We start from the raw sequence: 6102 nt of genomic DNA on the forward strand, positions 1-6102 counted from the left end.
ACTTTCTCCAACAACCTGCCCTTTTGCATAAGCTACGGCAGAAATTCTTCAGCTCCAACTCCTAAAACCGTCTTTTCAATGTATTGATTAACGGTACATATACAATAGGTTATGAATACAGTTCAAGTTTTTACTTTCAATCTGCCTCCGTAGTACAATCCGTTTCTTCCTCAAAAGGTCCTCTTAGAGGGAACATTCTAAGCGGTGTTGATCGGTAATGGGAAAAACTTTTTGATTACTTTGGTCACGACATCCATGGCCAAGGCCATACACAAACTAAACTTGGCCTACAAGGTCTTTTCAAACCTTGACACCATAAATGGCAAATGAATTGTGACAGGGTTGCGGCCAATTGTTCCCCACATATTAAAAGAAGTGAGGTACAGGTAAATGAACTTCAGCAAATTTTGAAACAAGGCTCCGGACAAAGTTGTTACACTGTTTGTTGCTTGTTGATTTGATAACTGGTCCTATAGAAATTGTGTCGATATCGCCAAGGTTGTGCCAACCCTTACTTGAGAATCGATGGCATTTGTGCTTGGACACCACTTCACAAAGGTCATGTCACTTATCTATAGCCGGGTCTAGGTGCGCTTGACTTGAAAGCTGCTTTCTTCTTCATGGCCACAAAATTGTAAATCACATTTGGCACCTTCAGTTATTCTTGAGTTTAAAGTTTCTAGTCCAGTTAAAGATGATGTAATTGAAGTTATTCATGCTTGGGATGGATGATGGGTGTAGAAACCAAGCCATTCGAGCAGGGTTCAAGCAGCTCATTGTGGCTACTATTGTGGTTGGGGTTGAAATTTCACCAGGATTATTCTCAGATAATCCGGTTCTTTGGGAGGTGGGAATCCACTCGTGATCCGCCCATGGTGCAATTTCCTACCTCAAGGGACACAACAGGCCTGGTGCGTCCATGGGTCAGCTTTGGCCGAGGTTGAAGATATGACCTTCCTTCTTCCAACAAAGCCTTCAACCAAAAAATAAAGGCATTGAGACTGCAAGAAAAGATGGCATGGTTGAATATAAATCACATGCCTTGCTGTTTCCTAATTTTCAATCCTTCTCTTGGCATCCAATGCCTCCGAGACGGACATCTTCTCTAGGATCCGGTCCACTTTGTTCAGTCACCTTGGCCACCTTCACCAACTTCTACAGGGTGGGTAGGCCCATTTCGCGTTTCAAAAATTGGTTGATCCATCCATCTATCAGTCACTCAGCTGCACAAGATGGAGATCCAAGACCATCGTGAGGGTTCATACGTGGCAGATGACGGGGGTGGGCCGGCTGGGGGTTGAGGTCATACGATGAAGTATCTTCATCATTTTGGAAAACATTGATCTTTTAATACGCCCATTATTATGGTCGTTGACGTGTAGTTTGTCACTTCTTTGGTTGTGTGGCTTGTCATTAAGCAGGAAGGTCACCCAGAAGTTGAAAAACTGGCAAAAAGTGTTGCCAATTTGAATCATTTAGAGGATTAACGTGCCAATCAGAAGAGTGGTTCCAAGGGTTCATTCGACGTGGAGCCTGGCTGTCACTTAACCTTTAACGGGCTCACTGACACCCATAGGTGGACAAGTCTAGCTTGAGAATAGGTGAGTAGAGCCTCCTGGTGTACTCTCGCACCTCAAGTATATGCTTGGGTATGCTCAAGCCCGGAGAGTGTGCCTGTCCCTAAAACCGCTCAATAATTGGTATGCTATGTATCAATTATAAAACGAGTAGACTTGACTATAGTTAAAGCACACTAAAGAATTTGAATTAGTGCATCAAACATCTGACCTAATAGCGGCATCTTTGAAAATCATCTTAGGGTTTTGAAATAGCTTCCTTGCTTTGACTTCTTTTGGAGGCATATTGAAACTATTGTTTACTTGAAACTTTAATTTAATAGTGTATTGTTGGGAGGGTATAAAAGAACTGATAAAAAATTGGTGGAGTCAGTGACCATGAGAATTTATTAAAATGCACAGGATATTTCAGATAAAAGCATGACTGGAACTGCACCATTGGGCAACATCTAACAATAATATAACGTTTTTTGAAGAAAATTAGCAGGCAAGATTTTATCTTTGTTTTGTTTCTATTATCAAGAGTGAATTGACAAGACTAGAAAATCTTTTTCAATAGTACAATAAGCAAGCTTATTTAGTAGTAGTGTGTTATCATATTTCAATGTTTGGAATTCCAAACATGGAATCAATTGATGCTAAAAACTGTAAGAATGAGAATCCAGCCTAATTTGATCAATGAAGTCCAACTCTCCTCTTTCTTGGGCTCCTTCATTGTTCAATTTGCTGCCCTCAAATGTTCATAGGGAGTATGTAGGTGTTGTTCCAGTAGCAGGATTTAAGTCAGACTTGGGCAAGTTTTTGATGAAATTTCCTGATCGACCCTATATTCACGGACTAGCCAGCTCTGCCAACGCTAATTTGTTGGTCAATCAAATGATTTATCAAAATAAAAGTTAAGCAAGTTTAATTGCGTGGTATGGAAGTCTGCAAAAAAAGAATGAATTGGGACTTTGAGGTAACAACAATATAAGGAAATTGGCATTATTAGCGTAGGTGATATATGCTGGCTGCACTGTACCAAATTTTTATTGACCATTACTTGTCAACCAATGCTAGTCCCAATTGTTCTTAAACTTAAGATGCATGTTCCTCTTACTGATGATCTATTGATTTTAGATAGAAAATTCAGCAATTGACCATTTAAGCTGAGGTCTTCATGTATTTCGTCCTTCTTGGTTATTACATATGGTTCTCTTCATGAAGTCATATATTTTTAACGTATTGCATAAGTAGGGAAAAAATGAGACTGATCACCCACGAAGAAGCTTAAAATCGTGCAACATCTACGGCAGCTTCTTTTTCAGCTGTTTCGCATCCGAGATGGCAACTAACGTCTACACTGATTCTTGCGTCCTTCTCGAGCACGGAATGATTGTTTTGCCCATGTAGCAAGACATCAATCAGCGTTATCAACAGCTGAACTCGATTAAGACACCTACCGAATTTGAAGAGGCCAGCCTACTGGGCAGCCGAAGCAGCCTGAAAAGAAAGCGCCCCTCTTGAGCATGTCTTATTGCGTTCAGTAGTATCGCTCGATTGGAAGAGCAGGCTGAGGAGCGCACTTATCTTGCCTAGTGCGCTCTAGTACAAGAGTAAAAGCATGAAAAGCGACCTCTGAAGAGCGCAGCCTCCAAGATCCAAGAAGCCAAATTTTATAACAATTGAAAATAATCGGAACCAGTTTTAGGTGACTATGCGTGGTCTAATCCTGCCGACGACGTTTTTCAAAAGGAGGAGCAAGGTCATGTAGATTCTTGCTCCAGTGTTTTTTTATTACTTTTTGCTTGAATTTGGACCAATTCCAGAGGTATTTTCACATATTGACGGAAAGTCTAAGAAAACCACCCAACTTCAAAAATGAATTTCAAGTGAGGGCATTTTGGATTAATCAAGATTGGCCAGATTGGTGAAGTAATAGTAAATACATATCACTGAGTTTTTGAACAAATTGCTTTAGGTGTACTTGATGTTATTGAAAGTGGTAGTTACTTTTATCTTATGTCAAGGCTAAGCTGAAGTCTTCTCTGGCAACCCTTTTTGTCTGACAACAAACGCGACATCCGTTTATTGACAACGCCGATTGAAGTTGTGTGATTTACTGGGACTTTCCTTCCATATCTGAAAATACTTCTTGAATTGGTCCAAATTCAAACAAAAAAGTAAGCAAAAAAAACACGGGCGCAAGAATCTGCATGACGTTGCCTCCCCCTTTGAAAAAACTCGTGGGCCGGATTAAAGTACGCAGTGTCACCAAAAACTGGTTCCGATTATTTTCCATTGTTATAAAATTTGGCTTCTTGAATCTTGGAGGCTACGCCCATAAGGGTCGCTTTTCATGCTCGTACTCTTCTACTAGAGAGCCCTAATCTTGTCCTTCCTCTTTTCTATCAGCTAGCTCCCCCTGAGGACCCTCATGTCAGAATCAATACATAAATGCAAGAAAATGTTCATTGATTTGTTAAATGCATAAATGGCAAATGTCTAATGCTTATACAATTGAAAGCATATGTTAGCTTAACCATTCCTTGGTCACACAGTATGAAAATAAATGCCAAATAGTTCGTAATTTGTAAGTTTTAAAGAGCCACTTTTTAATAAACCAGTCCTTTGAACGGTAGATGGCGATAGCTTTGAAAATTGATGACGCCAACTTGACAGCCTTCATTGGCCTAAGGTAGAGAGCTAGTCACTCTCACCTAAGGTATATTGAAAAACAGGTAGCACGGCAATGTATTAAGGAGCTGTTTGTCCTCTTAGACCAGCTGTGACGTCACTTCACAAAAAAGTGGAGAACATGGGCAAGTACAAATAACATATGTCAGAAATAGGCATATTACTCTTGAATGAGTAGCTTTTTGAATACGTTTATAAAACTTATATTGTTTGGAAAAGTAACTGGGCCAACTTAAGCAAATCCAAAAGTATCTACAGGGCTGCCACAAAGTACACCGGCAATTAGAAATGCAAAAATTCTAAAACTATATGAGATGCATTCATCAAACATTTTTATGGTGATGTTTGAACTGTCATGAACCTTTCTTATTTGCAAAATTATTCATTTGGCGTCCTTTTGGATGGACAATTTGACTGATACGTTTTGACACTCCATTGACTGTGGCACGCACATCCTTAATGGTGTTATCTCCAAGACAGCCTTTAATCCTCTTTCGAGTGTCTCCAAATTTCTTATATGATCTTTAGAAGGCCTTTTCCTCCAAAACTTTTGGGCCTACTCAATTGCCACTTTGAGCCACGATGGATTTGCAAGTACTGAAACGTATTGCAGGCGAACTTTGCGGCAACACTGTATAGAAGTAAGTTTAAAATGTAACAAAAAGTGCAATTAAATTTAATTCATGACTGATTCATGCTTTATATTTTTGCATAGCTTGGTCAGTACCTTGACCTTTAGTTTTCTTAACATTCTTGAGTTATAAAATCGTGAAATATTTATTTAACACGATAGGCATCCCAAAATCATCAAAACATGAGTTGTTCTTACTTTATTAGATCATAACCGCATTTGCATCATCATGATGCATTGACAAATAATGTCATGGCTGAAACTACTTCACTTTTTGAGTCAGGTACATCACATTTGAAACGACATATTTCAACAAAAACCAACAGTTATACTCATATTTGGCAATCAAATTGAACATGACCGGCATTAAGTTACTATTCTTTTTTTGGTCCTCTTATGGCAAGTTGATTGTCAAATCTGTATAATAATAAGTTTTGCCCTTGCTTAAATTAGTATATTTTTAGGTTACGCTTTTCATGCATTCGCGAAAAAGCGCCCGAAATTCAAGCTGAGAGCCTTCTCTCATCCCCCCTGGAATTGGTCGTAAAAGACATTTTAGGCGATTCATGCCCAAAAGCGACAAAAAGGAGAAAAAGTATGATTTTAGGAGAATCATTCGTAAATCCTTTGTTTGGCAATGACCTTTCTCAATAATTGCCTAATGGAGCTTCGGGGTTCCATTTCCGTATGGGGACGTTTAGGCAAGCTCTGGCAGGTTCGTTTGTTTGCTGGTACCAATGTCAGTGATGCAAGTTTGGGGCTTCAAACACGTTTTTGAGAAGCTGACCCTTCTTCACATTGATATATGAGGAAAGGTCAACTTCGTTGAAACCAGTTTCAAACGGCAATTCTGCATCACTGGCATTGACAGGCAAGTTTGTTTGCTGGTACCGGCGCTTACCTAAGTGTCCGAATAATTTTCATATTAACTTGGCCCCCTTACCTTTTAACTTTTACTCTAACAATTACTGATTTGAAGGCCCTTCATTCTTTGATGTACTTAATCCCTCTCATCGAGACATCAGTTAATTTTCTTATAGCCATGTTTCCACGTCTGAGTTTGATTGTAACATAAAAAGGGAAAAGTGTCCCCAAGGTATTGAACGGAATGGTTAATCTAGCTTCGCCTCTCCTCAGTGCTTAGTTGATATGTTGCTTTGGCCTTAATTAATGTTCCTATGGTTATGAGTCTTAAAGCTTTCTATCAATGGAAACTCG

This window comes from Tigriopus californicus, chromosome 5, assembly GCF_007210705.1.
Source record: "Tigriopus californicus strain San Diego chromosome 5, Tcal_SD_v2.1, whole genome shotgun sequence".
Classification (NCBI taxonomy): Eukaryota; Metazoa; Arthropoda; class Copepoda; order Harpacticoida; family Harpacticidae; genus Tigriopus; species Tigriopus californicus.